The following is a 20,887-nucleotide window of genomic DNA, read 5'->3' as shown; positions in this document are numbered from 1 at the left end:
GGGCTCACCGCGCGTCCTGCTGATCACTTAGATTCCACCTACACCTGCCTAAATAACCCAGAAAACCGCCAGAGGATTAGCAGAACGGAGTCTCCGGAGCCAAGCACAGACGAGAGGCCCATGGAAGAGGGTAGGAAGGGCGGAGAGGCAGTGCGCGCTCCACGGACTGGCGGGAGGGAGCGGCCCGCCGGCCAAGCAGAGCCCTAAGTCTGCCTTGCAAAAGCAGAGGGGACTGATGGACTGTGTTCCAACAGCAAGCGCGACTTAGCGTCTGGGAAGTCATAAGTTAACAGCTCTGCTCGGAAAGCGGGAAGGCTGGAGGACGAAGGGAGGGAGAGTTGCTGAGCCCCCGGATGACAGAGCTCAGTTTGGCCGGGAACAAAGGCGCTCGCCAGCGCCATCTCCCTTGCCCATCCCCCAGCCAAAATCCCAAAGGGAACCAGTTCCTGCCAGGGAACTTGCTTGCTCCACGCAAACACCCAACTCTGTGCTTCTGCGGAGCCAAACCTCCGGCAGCGGATCTGACTCCCTCCCGCTGCCACAGGGCCCCTCCTGAAGGGGATCACCTAAGGAGAAGTGAGCTAAGCCTGCCCCTCCTGTCCCCGTGCACCTTGCCTACCCACCCCAGCTAATAAGCCAGATCCCCAGCATCACAAGCCTGACAGTGTGCAAGTAGCCCAGACGGGCCACACCACCCCACAGTGAATCCCGCCCCTAGGAGAGGGGAAGAGAAGGCACACACCAGTCTGACTGTGGCCCCAGCGGTGGGCTGGGGGCAGACATCAGGTCGGACTGCGGCCCCGCCCACCAACTCCAGTTATACACCACAGCACTGGGGAAGTGCCCTGCAGGTCCTCACCACTCCAGGGACTATCCAAAATGACCAAGCGGAAGAATTCCCCTCAGACGAATCTCCAGGAAATAACAACAGCTAATGAACTGATCAAAAAGGATTTAAATAATATAACAGAAAGTGAATTTAGAATAATAGTCATAAAATTAATCGCTGGGCTTGAAAACAGTATAGAGGACAGCAGAGGCTCTCTTGCTACAGAGATCAAGGGACTAAGGAACAGTCACAAGGAGGTGAAAAGCGCTTTAAATGAAATACAAAACAAAATGGAAACGACGACAGCTTGGATTGAAGAGGCAGAGGAGAGAATAGGTGAACTAGAAGATAAAGTTATGGAAAAAGAGGAAGCTGAAAGAAAGAGAGATAAAGAAATCCAGGAGTATGAGGGGAAAATTAGAGACCTAAGTGATACACTAAAAAGAAATAATATACGCATAATTGGTATCCCAGAGAAGGAAGAGAGAGGGAAAGGTGCTGAAGGGGTACTTGAAGAAATTATAGCTGAGAACTTCCCTGAACTGGGGAAGGAAAAAGGCATTGAAATTCAAGAGGCACAGAGAACTCCCTTCAGACATAACTTGAATTGATCTTCTGCACGCCATATCATAGTGAAACTGGCAAAATACAAGGATAAAGAGAAAATTCTGAAAGCAGCAAGGGATAAACGTGCCCTCACATATAAAGGGAGACCTATAAGACTCGTGACTGATCTCTCTAATGAAACTTGGCAGGCCAGAAAGGATTGGCACGATATCTTCAGTGTGCTAAACAGAAAAAATATGCAGCCGAGAATCCTTTATCCAGCCAGTCTGTCATTTAGAATAGAAGGAGAGATAAAGGTCTTCCCAAACAAACAAAAACTGAAGGAATTTGTCACCACTAAACCAGCCCTACAAAAGATCCTAAGGGGGATCCTGTGAGACAAAGTACCAGAGACATCACTACAAGCATAAAACATACAGACATCACAAAGACTCTAAACCCGTATCTTTCTATAATAACACTGAATGTAAATGGATTAAATGCGCCAACCAAAAGACATAGGGTATCAGAATGGATAAAAAAACAAGACCCATCTATTTGCTGTCTACAAGAGACTCATTTTAGACCTGACGACACCTTTAGATTGAGAGTGAGGGGATGGAGACCTATTTATCATGCTACTGGAAGCCAAAAGAAAGCTGGAGTAGCCATACTTCTATCAGACAAACTAGACTTTAAATTAAAGGCTGTAACAAGAGATGAAGAAGGGCATTATATAATAATTACAGGGTCTATCCATCAGGAAGAGCTAACAATTATAATGTCTATGTGCCGAATACCGGAGCCCCCAAATATATAAAACAATTACTCATAAACATAAGCAACCTTATTGATAAGAATGTGGTAATTGCAGGGGACTTTAACACCCCACTTACAGAAATGGATAGATCATCTAGACACACGGTCAATAAAGAAACAAGGGCCCTGAATGATACATTGGATCAGATGGACTTGACAGATAATATTTAGAACTCTGCATCCCAAAGCAACAGAATAGACTTTCTTCTCGAGTGCACATGGAACATTCTCCGTGATAGATCATATACTGGGTCACAAAACAGCCCTTCATAATTATACAAGAATTGAAATTATACCATGCATACTTTCAGACCACAATGCTATGAAGCTTGAAATCAACCACAGGAAAAAGTCTGGAAAACCTCCAAAAGCATGGAGGTTAAAGAACACCCTACTAACGAATGAGTGGGTCTATTTTTCATTTTTAAGAAAAACCTCTATTTGTTTTCTATAACGACTCTACTAATTACATTCCTACCAACAGTTTACAAGAGTTCCCTTTCCTGCATACCCTCTCCAACACTTATCTTTTTTGTTTAAAAATTTTTTTTTCTATTTTAGGGGCACCTGGGTGGCTCAGTCAGTTAAGCGTCCTACTTCAGCTCAGGTCATGATCTCACAGTTCATGCATTCAAGCCCTGCATCAGGCTCTGTGCAGACAGCTCAGAGCCTCGAGTCTGCTTTGGGTTCTCTCTCCCTCTCTCTCTCTCTGCCCATCCCCCCCACTCACGTGTGCATGTGTGAGCTCTCTCTTGCTCTCAAAGATAAACATTAAAAAAATTAAAAAATATATAAAATTTAAAAAAATTATTTTAGAAAGGGAGAGAGAGAGCAGGGGAGGGCAGGGAAGAGAAAGAGAGAATTTAAAGCAGGCTCCATACCTGGCATGGAACCCAATGTGGAGCTCAATCTCATGACCCTGGGTTCGTGAGCTGAGCTGAAATCAAGGGTTGGACACTCAACCATCTGAGCCACCAACGTGCCCCTTGTCTTTTTGATAGTAGCTGTTCTAACATGTGTGAGTTATTTGAGTCTTTTATATATTTTGGATATTAACCCCTTAACATGGTTTGCAAATATTTTTCCTCATTCTGTCAGTTATCTCTTCACTCTGTTGATTATTTTCTTTACTGTATAAAAGCTTTTTAGTTGGATATATCTCTACTTGGTTTATGTTTGCTTTTGTTGTCTGTGCTTTTGGTGTCATATCCAAAAAAGTTGCTGACAAGAGCATTATTAAGGAGTTTTTTCCTTACGCTTTTTTTTTCTGTGAGTTTTATAGTTTCAGGACTTCCATTTAATTCTTTAGCACATTTGAGTGTATCTTTGTGCATTGTGTAAGATAAAGGTCCAATTTCATTGTTTTTCATGTGAATATATAGTTTTCCCAACACTGTCAAAGAGATTTTTCTTTCCTCATTGTGTATTCTTGGCATCCTTCCTTAAAATTAGTTGACCCTATATGCTTGGGTTTATTTCCGGGCTTTCTACTTCATCCTATTGATCTATGTGTCTACTTGTAGTCCAGTGTCATACTGTTTAGATTAGTATAATTTGAAATAAAAGAATGTGATACTTCCAACTTTATTATTCTAAGATTGCTTTGGCTATTTGTTGTCATTTTTGGTTTAATTAGATTTTAGCATTTTTTTTCTATTTCCATGAAAATGCCATTGAAACTTTGATAGGGATTGTATTATAATTGCAGATCACTGTGGGTGATGTGGCCATTTTAGCATTGATAATTCTTCCAATCCATGAACATGGGATATCTTTCTATTTATGTCTTCCTAAATTTCATTCATCAATATTTTATAGTTTTCAGTGTACAGATCTTTCACCTCCCTGGTTAAATTTATTGCTAAGTATTTTCTTCTTTTTGATGATTTTATAAATGAGATTGTTCCCTTGATTTCCTTTTGGGATATTTCATTGTTGGTGTAAATAAATGCTACTGATTTTTGTGTTGGTTTTGTATCTTGCAAATTTGATGAATTTGTTTGTTAGTTCTATAAGTTTTTTTGGCAGAGGCTTTTAAAAAATTTTTAATGGAAGTACACTTGGCATATAATATTAGTTCCATGTATACAACAATAACTACCATAACTGTAGTTAACCATCTATCACCAAAGTTATTACAATATTATTTACTATATTCCCTGTGCTTTAGATTTTATTCCCAAGACTTATTTATTTTATAGTTGAAAGTTTATACCTCTTAATGTTCTTCATGTGCTCTGCCTACCCCACTTGGTTAATATGTTGTGTTGCATGGACTGATTTGTGTATTTTAAAACTTGTATCCCAGGGATAAATCCCACTTGATACTGATGAATAATGTTTTTGATGTGCTATTGAATTCATTTTGCCATATTTTATTGAGGATTTTTACATTGCTGTTCAGGAAATATTAAGCGGGATATTTTATGGAAATAAACACCTACACTAAAAAAGAAGAAAGGTCTCAAACAGTTTAATGTTACATCTCAAGGAAGTAGAAGAACAAACTATGCCTAACTTAGCAGAAGGAAGGAAATAGTAAAGATCAGAGCAGAGATAAATTAATAATACATAAACAATAGAAAACATGAACAAAAGAATGAGTGGCTTTTTGAAAAGATAAACAAAATTTATAAACACAAAGCTAGACTAGATTAGTTAAGAAGAAAACAGAGAAGACTCAAATAAATAAAATCTGAAGTGAAAGTGAAAACATTAAAACAAATGCCTCAGAAAGAAAAAAGTTTCCTAAGATATTATTATAAACAATTGCATGCCAACAAATTGGATAATACAGCAGCATAAATTAATAAATTCCTAAAACATCAATTTCCCAAGAAGAAATGGAATGTTTAAACAAACCAATAAATAAGGAGATTGAAGCAGTAGTCAAAAACCTCCCAAGAAAGGTCTAGGACCAGATGGTTTCAAAGGTGAATTCTACCAAACATTCAAAAAAGAATGAATACCAATTACTCTTAAATTCTTCCAAACAATAGGAGCGGGAACACTTCCAAATTAATTTTATGAGGTCAGCATTATCCTGATACCAAAGCCAGACAATGACATCATGAGAGGAGAAAACTGCAGGTCTATATCTCTGATGAACATTGATGCAAAAGGCTAATTTCTTTGTATTGCTTTATAATGTTTCATTTTATGAATATACTGTTGTTTATTCATTCACCCATTGAAGCACTTGGTTGCTTCCAGTGTTTGGAAATTATGTTTAAAACTGCTACAAGCATTCACATGTAGGTTTTGTATAGACATAACTTATCAACTCATTTGGGTAAATAACTAAGAGCACAATTGTTGGAGTGTATGTAAGACGATGTTTAGCTTTGTAAGAAACTGCCAAACTGTCTTCCAAAGTGACTGTATCATTTTGCATTCTTACCAGACATGCATGCTCATTCCTGCTACTCCACATTACCACCAGCATTAGGTTTTGCCAAGTCAATTGATATTTTTACAAAGATGTCAAGGTAATTAAGATTTTTAATAAATGACACTGACATTTTTAATAGATGGCATTTTTAATAAATGAATAACTGAATATTCAGTTATCTAGGTGTCATTTATTAAAAATATTTATATATATATTTAAATGTTTATTTATTTTGAGAGAGAGAGCATGAAGGGGAAGGGGCAGAGAGAAAGGGAGAGAGAGAATCCCAAGCAGGCTCCACACTGTCAGCGCAGAGCCTAATGAGGGGCTTGATCCCACGAACAGTGAGATCATTACCTGAGCCGATATCAAGAGTTGGTAAGCTACTCGGGCTCCCCTGAATATATATTTTAAGTATCAACCTTGTCCTCATCTCATACCATGTACATTTATTTATAGGAAAACATAAACTTAACATAAAAGCAAAGCAAAAGAAACTAAAATGATAATACATGGAAGAACTGTTTTTTAATAGATTTTTCCAGGATTAATTTTTTAAATGAAATCCTGCTCTCAACAGTACATTGTTGGGGTGCCTGGGTGGCTCAGTCAGTTAAGCGTCGGACTTCAGCTCAGGTCATGAGCTCATGGTTCACAAATGTGAGCCCCGCGTCAGACTCTACTGACAGCTCAGAGACTGATTTGGATTCTGTATCTTCCTCTCTCTCTCTGCCTCTTCCCCCACTTGCACTCCTTCTCTCTCTCTATCTCTCACAAATAAATAAGTATTAAAAAATTTTTAAAAATTACATTGTTAAGGTAATAAAAAGCTAATATAGGGTTTGGGATAAAATATTAATTTTAATTTTTATTTAAATTTCAGTTAGTTCAATACAGTGTAATATTAGTTTCCAGTGTACAACATAATGATTCCACATTTCCATACAACACTTGATGCTCATCACAAGTGCAATCCTTAATCGATATGACCTATTAAATCCATCCCCCCACTCACCTCCCCTCTGACAATCATCAATTGTTCTTGATAGTTAATAGTCTGTTTCTTGGCCTCTCTCTCTCTTCCCCCCCCACCTTTGCTCATTTGTTTCTTAAATTCCACATATGAGTATTTGTCTTTTTTGGACTCACTTATTTCACTTAGCATAATACTCTAGCTTCATCCATGTCATTGCAAATGGCAAAATTTCATTCTTTTTTATGACTGAGTAATATTCCATTATATATGCATATATCATATATAATAATATATAATATTCTATTATAATTCATATATATATATATACATATATATATAACTCCAATATAATAACACACACACACACACACACACACACACACACACACACACACACACAGCTAAGGTCATATCCAAAATCTATAAAGAACTTACAAAACTCAACAACCAAAAAATGAATAATCCAACTAAAAATGGGCCATACACACACACACACACACACACACACCACATCTTTGTCCATTCTTCAGTCAGTGGACACTTGAGCTGTTTCCATAATTTGGCTGTTGTAGATAATGCTGCTTTAAACATAAGAATGCATATATCCTTTAGTATTAGTGCTTTTGTATTATTTAGGTAAATTGAGGACAGAGTTAGAGTGGGAAGGAGCTTCTGTTCTGGGTCAGATGTGCACTTTGAGAAAGGTAGTATCATTTGGCAGCACTAATTTAGGGGAGTATAGGAAGCCCTGCCTAGTTATAAGCCTTCTGTCACCCTCATCTTCCTGAAGGAAGTATGAAAAGCTAGAAGACATAGGGAAGATTCTAATTTTCCTGAACGAATTCTTGAGTAGGTTTTGGGTGAGTGATTGAGATTGGGGAGGGAGTACAGGAAAGAAAAGAGACTCAGAGTGTTCTCATTTGACAGAAAATAAATGTTCCTGTTGGAAAGGCAGTGATAGGAGAACTAAGGGATGTAGGGATAATATAAGGACCATGGAATGGTTTAGAACCAATAGAATAAAACTACATAATTTCTGAGGACGAGAGAGAGTAAGATGAACACCTAGTATCTAAGATCGGAGAGGATTATAGCTTTGTAGAAGAATCTTCAATATTATTCTAACTACAGGAAGGAACTAATTAGAACATAGATGAACAAATCATGAGGGTGAAAGACATTAAATTGAGGCCATTTCCCCTGGATTTGTTCGCTGTCTCTATTGACCTTCCCCAACTCTGCCCTTCTTCCCTACCATGAAAATTTCTTTTCACTTACCTGGCTTAATCACCAACCCAAAAATATGTTTCTCAGGATACTCTGTACATCTCTCTTCTCCTCTTGAGCCCCCTCTGAAATACCTAAACCTATTACCTAGAAGCTTCATTCAGGCCATTCAGTTGTCTTCCTCCCTGTACTACAACCAACAGGGATATGAGAGTGACATAAGGACATGGGACAGCAGTGAGTGTACTCTAGACTGCACGTTGCTTTTCTCTTTTTATATGATAGTAATAAAGACCTCACATGACTGTAAAGATAGTATTTAATCCAGATATTTATATGTTTATATGAGCATGAGGACACACACACACACACACACACACACACACACACACACACCTAAAAGCCCTCTGAAGAAAGACTACCTTTCTTCTTCCTTTTATTGTTTTTATTGTTGTTTTCAAAATAACAGCATATAGTAGAGATTTAAATGAAACATTCTCATACCAGCTTCACAGGGTTACATATTTACCTTCTTTAGAATAAGGATTGTGTATATCTGCTACCTCTACAATTTTTTGCAGTCTGACATAATTAATCCTACAGTTTATGGAAAATCTACCCTGGATGTTGAGAGTAGTTGATTTTTCTTCTACATCTCAAGCACCATAAATGTGTATAACCTGTCCATGCAAAAAGCTACCTCAGATATTTACAATCCTCAAGTTTGTTTTCTCCAAGATATACCCATGTGTTAAATGCTGTCAGCACACAAAACTAAATTAGAACTCCAAATAGGTGTTCTAGGCAAGAACTTATTGTTTTCTTCTGTACATTCACCACATATGTAAAACCTTGAGAGCTCAATAAATAGGGAGACAAAACCCGTGTTTGGGGCTCTTATCCTTTCCTGGACATTAGCGTCTCTTGCATCAATTCTGCATCCGCTCTCTTGCTGACAAGAGAGAACTACAGACTCAAAGTCTGCGACAATACTATTGAAAGATGTTAATAAAAGGGGAAACAGTGCAGAATGTATGGGAAGTCTATATTCTCTTCTCAATTTTTCTGTAAATCTAAAACTTTTCTATAAAATAAAGTTCATAATAACAAAACACATTGAAATACCATATATTCACTAGATTGGCTAAAACTAGACACTGTTAACATCAAATATTGGAAAGAATAGAACTCTCATACTCTCATACATTGCTGGATGGAGTGGAAATAGAACACTTTTGAAAATAGTTTGGCAGTCCCAGTCTCATACAAAGTAAATCTATCTATCTATCTATCTATCTATCTATCTATCTATCTATCTATCATCTATCCACTACCAGTTTATTCCCTTTGACTTCCAAATCCATCCTTCTTTGCCTTGCTTTGTAATTTTATAAACTTTCTTGTTTTCCAGCAGACACAATGTTAAGCTTTATTAATAGAAGGTGGTGGAGGGACACTGCAATGCATATAACAGAAGAAGGTCTTTTCCTATTTCTCACCAGGCTTTTCCCCTTGCTTTCCTGTGGCATGCAGAAGTGCTAGTTGAGCTTACTTGCCAGGGAGTTTCAGTGGCGTCCCCACAGGTGGAACCCTGGTGAATTCCACCATCACTCCAGTTGACTTCACAGAGAGTCTTTTTTTTTTTTAATGTTTATTTATTTTTGAGAGAGAGAGAGAGAGAGAGAGCGCGCGCACGCACGCGCACAAGTGGGGGAGGGGCAGAGAGGGAGAGAGAATCCCAAGCAGGCTCCGAGCTGTCAATGCAGAGCCTCATGCGGGGCTCAAATTAACAAACCATGAGATTGTGACCTGAGCTGAAGTTGGACGCATAACCAACTGAGCCACCCAGGCACCCTGACTTCACAGGGAGTCTTGAAGGCAATCCAGCAGTGGTTTTCCAGGGAATTTCAGCCCTCCTATCGACAGTTTCTTGCTTGTCAGACAGATCCTTCAGCAACTCAGTGAACCTCTCTCTATCCAGTAGGCCACAGTCATGCCATCTCCAGTGAAGTTTGGGGAACTTGGTGGAGCTCTACTCTTCTAAATTTGTTTTTTCTTTAGATATTCTGCTCAGTCTTGGAGGTAGTGGCTACCATCAGATACACTATTTGAATCTTCTTTGGAACTTTCTTTAACCCTTAGTAGCTCACTCCCTGTTACCAGTTAATAATTATTTATATTAATTTCTTCCAGTAAAATTGCATGGGTTTTGGACATTATAAAAACTACTCACCATTAAAATGAATAACTTACTGATAATAGGTAGCAGCGTAAAAAAGCATTAAAAAGGGGGGTGGTGGAAGCCAGGCTAAAGGAGAGTGATTCTATTCACAATGAAACTATGGAATTGACAGAATGAATCTCTACTGACAGAAAGCAGATTTGTAGATGACTGGGTTCATGGATGGAGGATTGACACAAACAAAGGTCATGGAAAACTTTTAAGATGATGGGTGTATGTATGTTGATTGGGCAGTGTCTACATACAGACCATATTTGTCAAAATTCTTAGAATTATACACTTAAAAGAGCATTCTTTTGAGCTGTAATTAAACCTCTATAAAATTGATTTGAAAAGTAAAATTTAAAAAGACTAAAATGACAGAAGACTCACTAGAAAAAAATAAGCAGAACATCAATGATCTATTCACGATAATGTATAAAATTTTCTCTACATTTGACAACATATACAAGCTGACTCATAACATGTATGTAAACAAACTATAGTGAGATATATTTTCTTATCATTCCACATTTAAAAAATTAAAATATGTGACAATATATGTGACAACATCAATGCTAGTGGGGATTTAACTGGTACAACCCTAATGAAGGAAATTTTACAATATCTAACAAAATTGCATGTAAATTTATCTTTCAAACAAGCAATCCCCCTTCCATGAATTTACTGTATCTCCAGCAATAGAAAGATGATTTTGTACAGTTATTTACTGCAATGCCTTTTGTAATGGTAAAATATTCAACCAACCTAAATGCCTACACACTGGAATAGTTCACTGAACTGTGGAACATCCACACAATAGAGCCCTCTGCAATTTAAAAAAAAAATGAGGAAAGTATCAGAACTGATAATGGAGAGATTTCCAGGATATATGGTTACATGAAGTTAGTCTATCTAAAGTATGCTATTTTTTTGTGTAAAAAATGAAGGCAAATATATATGTTTTTGAAAAAAGAAAAATAGTGTTAAATAACAATAATTCAAACAAGTAAATTTAAAAGATACAATTGGTTTTATTAATTGATTCATGAATCAAGCAGCATCACATCTAACAACAAGAGGGGAGGTCCAAAGGGCTACCAGAAACGTTTTTAAAGGTAGAGGAGTGGAAAAAAGGAAAATTATTAGCAAATAATCCAGTTTTAGGCTAGGTTACCCTCCTGGCAAGAATGAAAGGGTCTATCAGTAAACTTCTTAGTGCTGAACAGGAAATTTCATGCTAACAGGTTAAAGATTACATTTCTGGGGGACTGAACCCTCAGTTAAGTTAGCTATTAAGTCATGGCTTACTGACTTAAAGCCTTAAACTAAGTGACACCACTTTGGGCCTACAGTTTTCCTTCTAAAGCCCGTCTCCCTTTTTATAAACACTCAGTTTGTCATTTAAAAGATTTTTGTTTTGATTTACAATGCCCAGGTCACCTTGAGTTTTTAAAAGGACAACTCTATCTCTGTCTTTAAGCATAATTTCTTCAATGTTTTGAAGGTACACTATTTCCCAGGCAGGGTGTAAATATTCATGCTTATGTTCTTTTAGGTTTTTCTTTTCCTCTTAACTTTTTTTTAATTTTTAAATTTGATTTTAATTCCAGTATACAGTGTTATATTAGTTTCAGGTATACAATATAGTGATTCAACAATTCATATATCACCCACTGCTTCTGACACAAAATGCACTCCTTAATCCCCATCAGCAGTTAACCCACCCACCACCCACTTCCCCACTGGTAACCATCAGTTTGTTCTCTATAGTTAAGAGTTTGTTTCTTGGTTTGTCTCCCTCTCTCCCTTATTTTTTTTCCATTGCTTGTTTTATTTTGTTTGTTTCTTAGATTTCACATATGAGTGAAATCATATGATACTTATCTTTCACTGACTGATCTATTTCACGTAGCATTATATTTCATGTCATTACAAATGGCAAGATCTCATTCTTTTTTATGGCTGAATAATATTCCATTGTGCATATATACCATACCTTCTTTACCCATTCATCCATCCATGGACACTTGGATTGCTTGCATAATTTGGCTATGTAAACATAGGGGTGCATCTATGCCTTTGAATTAGTGTTCTTGTTACTCTTTGGATAAATACCCAGTACTGTGATTGCTGGATCACAGGGTAGTTCTCTTTTTAATTTTTTGAGGAAGCTCCATACTGTTTTCCAGAGTACTACACCAGTTTCCATTCCCCCCAATAGTATAAGAGGGTTCCTCTTCTCCACCTCCTCACCAATATCTGTTTTGTCTTGTGCTTTTGGTTTCAGCCTTTCTGGCAGGTATGAGGTGATATCTCATTGTAGTTTTGATTTACATTTCCCTAATGGTCACTGATGTCGAACATCTTTTCATTTGTCTGATGGCCCTTTGGTTGTCTTCCTTGGAAAAATATCTATCTATTCATGTCTTCTGCCCATTTCTTCATGGGATTATTTGTTTTGGAGTGTTGAGTTGTATATGTTCTCTATATATTTTGGATACTAACCCTTTATCAGATATGTCATTGCAAATACCTTCTCCCATTCCATAGGTCGCCTTTTACTTTTGTTGATGGTTCCTTCAGTGCAGAAGCTTTTTATTTTGACAAAGTCCCAAAAGTTCATTTTTGCTTTTGTTTCCCTTGCCTCAAGAGACATATCTAGAAAGAAGGTTTTTGGAATACAGGTTTTTGGAATATAGTTTTTGGAATACAGGCATTTCACCTCTTAGGTTTGGTTTATTCTCAGGTATCTTATTGTTTTTGGTGAAATTGTAAATGAGATTAATTCCTTAATTTCTTTCTGCTGCTTCATTATTGATGTATAGAAATGCAACATATTCCTCTACATTTATTTTGTATCCTACAACTTTCCTGAATTCATGTATCAGTTGAACAAATTTTTGGTGGAGCTTTTCAGGTTTTCTATATAGAGTACCATGTCATCTGCAAATAGGGAAAGTTTTATTTCTCCCTTATCTATTGGATGCTTTTTATTTCTTTTTGTCATCTGACTGTTGTGGGTAGGACTTCCAGTACTATATTGAATAAAAGCAGCAAGAGTGAACATCCCTGTCTTGCTCCTGAAGGTAGAGGAAAAGCTCTTACTTTTTCCCCATTGAAGATGATGTTACTTGTGGGTTTTTCATATATGGCCTTTATTATGTTGAGGTATGTTCACTCTAAAACTACTTTGTTGAGATTTTTTTTTCATGAATGGATGTTGTACTTTGTCAAGTGGTTTTTCTGCATGTCTTGAAATGATCACATGGTTCTTATCCTTTCTTTTATTAATGTGATGCATCATGTTGATTGATTTGCAAACATTGAACCTCCCTTACAACCAAGGAATAAATCCCACTTGATCATAATAAATGATTTTTTTAATGTATTGTTGGATTCGATACTTACATTTTATTGAGAATTTTTGCATCCGTGTTCATTGGTGATGTTGGCCTATAGTTCTCTTTTTTACTGGAGTCTTTATCTGGTTTTGGTATCAGGGTAATGCTGGCCTCATTGAATGAATTTGAAAGTTTTACTTCCATTTCTATAATTTTGGACTAGTTTGAGAAGAATAGGTATTAATTCTTCTTTAAATATTTGATAGAATATGCCTGGGAAGCCATCTGGCCCTGGACTTAATTTGTTGGGAGATTTTTGCTTACTGATTCAATTTCTTTGCTGGTTATCAGTCTGTTCAAGTTTTTTTTTTTTTTTTTTTCCTTTTTCAGTTTTGGTACGTTTTGTTTCTAGGAATTTGCCCATTTCTTCCAGGTTGTCCATTGTGTTGGCATATAGTTTTCCGTAACATTGTATTATAATTTTTTTGTATTTCTGTGGTGTTGGTATTTATTTCTCCTCTCTCATTTGTGATTTCAATTATCTGGATCCTTTCTTTTTTCTTTTTGATGAGTCTGGTTAGATGTTTATCAATTTTACTAATTTTTTCAAAGAACAGCTCCTGGTTTCATTGATGTATTTTATTTTCATCATTTTTTAAAAGTTTCTATATAATTTCTTTCTGCTCTAATATTTATTATTTCCTTCCTTCCACTGGCTTTAGGCTTCAATTGTTTTTCTACTAGCTCTTTTAGGTGTAAAATTAGGTTTTTCATTTGAGGCTTTCCTTGCTTCTTAAAATAAGCCTGTATTGCTATATACTTCCCTCTTAGAAAAGCTTTTGCTGAATCCCAAAGGTTTTGGACAGTTGTGTTTTCATTTTCATTTGTTTCCTTGTAATTTTATATTTCTTCTTTGATTTCCTGGTTGACCAATTAATTATTTAGTAGTGTGTTGTTTCACCTCCATGTATTTGTGGTCTTTCCGAATTTTTTCTTGTGGTTGACTTCTAGTTTCATAATGCTGTGGTCAGAAAAAAATGCATTGTATGGTTGCAGTCTTCTTGTATTTATTGAGGCCTGATTGGTGACCTAATTATGTGATCTATTCTGAAGAATGGCCCATTGAAAATAATGTGTATTCTGCTGTTTTGAGATGGAATGCTCTGAATTTATCTGTTAATTACATCTGGTCTAGTGTGTTATTCAAAGCCATTATTTCCTTGTTTATTTTTGGTTTATATTGTCTGTGCATTGATGTAAGTGGGGTGTTAAAGTCCCGTACCTTTATTGTATTATCAGTAAGTTTCTTTATTTTTTTTAATATGTTTATTTATTTATTTTGAGAGAGAGAGCACACAAGCAGGGTAGGAGCAGAGAGAGAGGGAAGAGAGGGAATCCCAAGCAGGCTCCATGCTATCAACACAGAGCTCAATGTGGGGCTCAGACCCACAAACCATGAGATCATGACCTAAGCTGAAATCAAGAGTTGGAAGAAGGGATGCCTGGGTGGCTCAGTCAGTTAAGCTTCTGACTTGTGCTCAGGTCATGATCTCGTGGTTGGCGGGTTTAAGCCCCGCATCAGGCTTTGTGCTTTCAGCTCAGCCTGGAGCCTACTTCACCTGGATCCTGCTTTAGAATCTGTGTCTCTCTCTCTTCCTGCTCCTCCCCCTCTCGTGTTTTCTCTCTCTCTCTGTCTCTCAAAAACAGATAAACTTAAAAAAAATTTCTTTAAGGAGTCAGATGCTTAACTGACTGAGCCACCCGGGCACTCCTCTTTATGTTTGTTTTTAATTATTTTATATATTTGGGGGCTTCCATGCTGGGTGATTATGATATAGTACCCTTCTTTATCTCTTGTTACAATCTTTGTTTCAAAGTCTAAAAAAATTATGTCTAGTTTCTCTGATATACATATCACTACTCCCACTTTCTTTTGACATCCTTGCATAATAAATGTTTCTCCATCCCCTCACTTTCTTTTTTTCAATGCTTACTGATTTAAAAAAATGTAATGTTTATTTTTGAGAGAGAGACAGAGTGAGTAGGGAAGGAGCAGAGACAGGGGGAGACACAGAATCTGAAAAATGCTCCAGACTCCAAGCTGTCAGCACAGAGCCTGATCTGGGGCTCAAACCCATGAAGTACAGGATTATGACCTGAGCCAAAGTCAGATGCTTAACCAACTGAGCCACCCAGGAGCCCCATGTTTATTTATTTTTTAGAGAGAGAGAAAGAACAGGGTAGAGAGAGAAGGAGAAGAGAGAATCCCCGGCATGCTCTGCACCATCAGTGCAGAGCCCTCCATGGGGCTCAAATCCACGAACTGTGAGATCATGCCCTGAACCAAAATCAAGAGTCAGACACTCGGCTGACTGAGCCACCCAGGAGCCCCTCCATCCCTTCACTTTCAATCTTCAGGTGCCTTTAGGTCTAAAATGGGTCTTTTATAGGGAGTCTATAGATGGGTCTTTTTTTTTTAATCCATTTTGACACCCCATGTCTTTGGAGCATTTAGTCCACTTCTATTCAAAGTAATTATTGATAAATATGTAGTTAGTGCCATTTTATTACTTGTTTTGTCATTGTTTCTGGAAATTTTCTCTGATCCTTTCTTGTATTTGTCACTTTTGGTCTTTCCTTTCCACTCAAAGATTCCCCTTTAATTCTTGTAGGACTCGTTTGGTGGTAATGAACTCCTTATGTTTCTGTTTATATGGGAAAGTCTTTACCTCTTCTATTCTGAAGGATAGCTTTGCTGGATAGAGCATTTTTAGCAGCACATTTTTCCCATTCAGCACTTTGAATATAGCATGTCATTCCTTTTGGCTTGCCATGTTTCTGTTCAGAAACCTGTAGCTAGCCTTAAGGTCTTCTTTGTAAGTTAAGGACTTCTTTTGTCTTATTGCTATTAAGATTTTTTTTCTTTATCACTCTATTTTGCAAATTTAGTTACAATATATCTTGGTGTTGGCCTGCTTTTGTTGATTTTCAGTTCTTTGTGCCTCCGAGATCTGGATTTCTGTTCCTTCACCAGATTAGGGAAATAATCTCTTATTATTTCCTCAAATAAATTGTCTGCTCCCTTATCTCTCTTCTTCTGGGACTCCTACAATATGTTATGTTTGATGGAGTTACTGAGTTCCCTATGTCCATTCTCATGTTTGGTTATTGTTCTCTCTCTTTTGTTCAGCTTCATAGCTCTCCATTATTTTGTCTTCTATGTCACTAATTTGCTCCTCTGCTTCTTCCAACCTGTTGTTTATTGATTCAAACCTGTTTTCAACGTCATTTATTATATTCTTTATCTCAGATTGATTCTTTTCTTCTGTTTTAGCTCAGTGGTAAGAGTCTCCATGACGTCTTCTATTCTTTTCTCAAGCCCAGTGAGTATCCTTATGATTATTGCTTTAAATTCCCCATCAGGCATGTTACTTATATCTGCTTCGCTTATACCTCTCACCTAGTGATCTTACCTAGTTCTTTCATTTGGGATAAATTCCTCTGCCTTGACATTTTATCTATGTCTCTGCCTTCTTTGTGTTAGAAAAGCCTGTTATGTTTCCTGCTCTTGAAAATAACGGCTTTATGAAGAAGAGGTCCAGGGCCTGGATCTTCAGGGAATGTTTCTGTTGTATGCCGTGCATGCTCTGCTCTTGTGTTTTGTCTGCTCTATCCTTCAGGCCGGTTGTCTGCAGAGACTCCCCTTAACTGCTGTGGGCAGTGCTTGGTTCCTGGCCTGAATGTGTTAAGTTTTAATTAAGTGTGCTCTGGTCTGCTTGACAAATGACACCTGATACAAATTCCATAGGAAATGAGGCCCTGCAGAACTCTCTGATCAGATGTGATTGGGGCAGGGGTTTGTGCTGGTCCTTTGAAGGAATGGCTTGCTGTGCTGGGACTGAGGATAGCTTGAATGAGTAGTGTGGTCCTGCCAGAGCACAGGGGCATGGGGACTCTGTGTAATCAAGTTAGGCAGCCAGTGTTAGTGCTGCACTGCTTCCTGCAAGTGGCTTTGTGTTTGTGCTGGGGGAGGGGGAAGGAAATGGTGCCGGTCAGATCCTTTATGCCCAGAGAGGTGACTCTGAACACTTGCTCTCAGTGCAGTGCTTCCAGAAAACCAAATAATCTCTGCCCTGTGTACCTCGGGTGATTTTCAGTTTGCTATTCCCATGCTGTCTATCCCCCCACATTGTTTTCCTGCCTTCTCTTCTCTAAGAGCAGCACAGTGCCCTCCAGGCTCTATCTCAGCCAAGCCTGCTTGATGTGAAATGTTGGGGTTCAGGAGCAAACAGTCAAGAAAGAATTCTTGAGATGTCTTTGCTGCAAAAAGTGTGGTTTTATTAAAGCAAGTGTACAAAACCCATGGGTAGAAAAAGCTGCACTGGAGTTGTGAGGAGTGACTAATTATATACTTTCAAGTTGCAAGGGGATTAGGAATAGTGTAAGTCTCTAAGGAAGCAAGGTTTCCAGGACCTTGAGGGGCTAGCTGTTGTTAGGAAAAGGTCATTTACTACTGTCTAGTAAAAGGTTAGTCATGAGACGCTTCACATGCATATCAATTCGGCCATAGGATTGGAGGATGATTGCTAACATATATCTTGGAGGGTGGGGGTGGGTAGAGATAAAAGAAGTTTCCAAAGGGATTTTTATAGGATCTTGGAGATGGGGCTAATATCAAGCTAAGGTTGCCTTTTGCCTCTAGGAAAGTGTTAATGTGAAGGCAAATAAGCATCTTGAGGAATATCACTCTGCCTGTCTCAAGTACTTGTAAGTACTTGGCTGTAGTTGGGCTGCAAGTTGTAAGGAACTTTTTTTTCTCCCTGCACCATCACCCCCACTTTGGCCTTTGGTCTCCACATCATGCTGACCTTTAAAACTCCTGGCTTTACTACCATCTGGTCCTGAATTCACACCAACCCTTCACCTGTTTGGCTTTGTCTCTTCCACAAAAGATGAGATTTTGGGGGGATGGTTGTCAGTTTCCCAGAGTGTGTTGCTTTAATAGGTGGATCATTTATGATGTGTGGTTCCCTCTGATTCAGGTGAGGAAAATACCATTCTGACACTCTCCCAGAGGTAGTACTCTCATAAGGGCTTTTAATAAACAAGAAAGAGATGTGAGTAGGTCCCAAGAGCTCCCATGGCTGAAGATTCAAGGGTCCAGGCCCTAAAGGTAAATTGTCTCAAGACCGCATAGAGATCAGCACAGATGCTTTCCAGGAGGGATGACATTAAGTTCTCTGAGCAGTAGCTCCTCAATGTCACGTATACCAGCAGGCAATCTTCCTGGAGCAACACAACATTGCTTGATTTCAGAAAGAATTTAAGACTGCTTGTAGGGACTACAAGGAGGGAGTCCACATGTGAAAGTCCTCCTGCAATCACTTCAATCATCTCAAGGACTTCCTATATATCTGAGTCAATGGGTTCGTGTCCACTTGTTCCATTCTTCCTTATGATGCTGTGGAGACTGAGTATGACCCAGCCCTAACAATAAGCTCCTCTCCAGGACCCCAACAGAAGCAGAACAATTGCTGCTGCTGCTGTTCCTCTTGGTGGGGAGAAGGGAGCATGGACCTGGGAACCATTAGGTCCAGGACAGGGTGCCATTAAGGCAAATCCTTCCAGCAGGAATAGCTAGTTAGCAAATTCACTGAGTACTCCTCTATTTACATTTGTGTGCTCAGGAACTTTCCACATTATGCCTTCAAAATAGGTGTCAACCCACGATTGTGCAGACAGGCCCATTTCTACCTTGTGACATAGATGATATAGAATTAAAAAATACTCACATGTAAACATAAAGCATTTATTATTGTTATAATCAAGGCATAATCTCTGAAAACAATTGGTCTTGAAAATGGAAATAGAAGCAGAACCATTATTCATGAGTTTACAGTTTGTTCTTTGCTGTTCAGATTTCACATTTCACACACAGCATCTACCACAAGATGGACTTTATTATGCAAGAAGAAGAAGAAGAATGAAATTAGAAGTCACAAATCATGGCTTAACTACCTCACTAGTTACCTGACTTCAGACCCATTACTTACTCACTGAGAACCCATGGGTTGTTTGCCTGTTTTCTGTCCAGAAGCAGGCCTGTACCCTCAGGGCTCTATCCCAGCCAAACCTGTTGAAGCCAAAACTTCAGTCTTTAAGCCCCACTGGCTACAAGAACTCAAGAAATTCGGCTTGTTTTCCAAGCCAATGTCTTTGGGGAAATGTTCTTCTTCTGCCTTCTCCTGTGTGCTCCTCTCTCTCTCTTTCTGCCTCTCTCTCTCTGTTTCTCTCATCTTTCTCTCTCTCTCACCCTTCTCCACAACCATGACTCCCTCCTCTCTGAAGCACCTATGATCCATTTCTCTCCTAAACCACATTTCTGCTTTTCCTACCATCGTTAATGTGGCCTTTTCTCTCTTTAGTTGTGGAGTTTATTCTGACAGCCTTCAGGTTGATTTCTGGGGTATTTAGAATGATTTGATAGTTATCTAAATGTGTTCATGGGATCAGGCAAGCCTAGGGTCCTCCTATTCCACTGCCATCGTTCCCCAGCTGTCTACCCCCCCTTGATCAGACTCTCATCTTAACTGAGAAATGATCAAAATATAAGGCATTAAGCACATCTAATGGCTAACACTCTGAAATTATTTTTTCTTTTTCCTTTTTTAAATTGACATCCAAATTAGCATATAGTGCTACAATGATTTCAGGAGTAGATTCCTTAGTGTCCCTTACCCATTTATCCCATCCCCCCTCCCACAACCCCTCCTGTAACCCTCAGTTTGTTCTCCATATTTATGAGTCTCTTCTGTTTTGTCCCCCTCCCTGTTTTTATATTATTTTTGTTACACTTCCCTTATGTTCATCTGTTTTGTCTCTTAAAGTCCTCACATGAGTGAAGTCATATGATTTTTGCCTTTCTCTGACTGACTGATTTCACTTAGCATGATACCCTCCAATTCCATCCACGTCGTTGCAAATGGCAAGATTTCATTCTTTTTGATTGCCAAGTAAGACTCCATTGTATATATATACCACATCTTCCTTATCCATTCATCCATCGATGGACATTTGGGCTCTTTCCATACTTTGGCTATTGTTGATCGTGCTGCTATAAACATGGGGGTGCATGTGTCCCTTTGAAACAGCACACTTGTATCCCTTGAATAAATGCCTAGCAGTGCAATTGCTGGGTCGTAGTTCTATTTTTAGTTTTTTGATGAACCTCCATACTGTTTTCCAGAGTGGCTGCACCAGCTTGCATTCCTGCCAACAATGCAGAAGAGATCTTCTTTCTCCTCATCCTCGCCAACATCTGTTGTTGCCTGAATTGTTAATGTGAGCCAGTCTGACAGGTATGAGGTGGTATCTCATTGTGGTTTTGATTTGTATTTCCCTCATGATGAGTGATGTTGAGCATTTTTTCATGTGCTGGTTGACCATCTGGATGTCTTCTTTGGAGAAGTGTCTATTCATATCTTTTGCCCATTTCTTCACTGGATTATTTGTTTTGGGGGGTATTGAGTTTGAT

General features: G+C 38.4%; 1 long non-coding RNA gene across 1 annotated transcript in view; it reads left to right on the top strand.

The window, feature by feature from the left end:
* The first annotated feature begins 1,703 nt into the window (after positions 1-1,703).
* The window catches only part of LOC113598916 (uncharacterized), a 41,885-nt gene continuing 22,701 nt past the window's right edge, over positions 1,704-20,887 (top strand). The window contains exons 1-3 of the long non-coding RNA XR_008298659.1: positions 1,704-2,599; positions 16,688-16,736; positions 20,600-20,711. This is a non-coding gene — a long non-coding RNA (uncharacterized LOC113598916). The remainder of the gene's footprint in view (positions 2,600-16,687; positions 16,737-20,599; positions 20,712-20,887) is intronic.

The sequence above is a fragment of the Acinonyx jubatus genome, chromosome B2, assembly GCF_027475565.1.
Source record: "Acinonyx jubatus isolate Ajub_Pintada_27869175 chromosome B2, VMU_Ajub_asm_v1.0, whole genome shotgun sequence".
Lineage (NCBI taxonomy): Eukaryota > Metazoa > Chordata > Mammalia > Carnivora > Felidae > Acinonyx > Acinonyx jubatus.
This window is presented reverse-complemented; position numbering and strand designations above follow the sequence as displayed.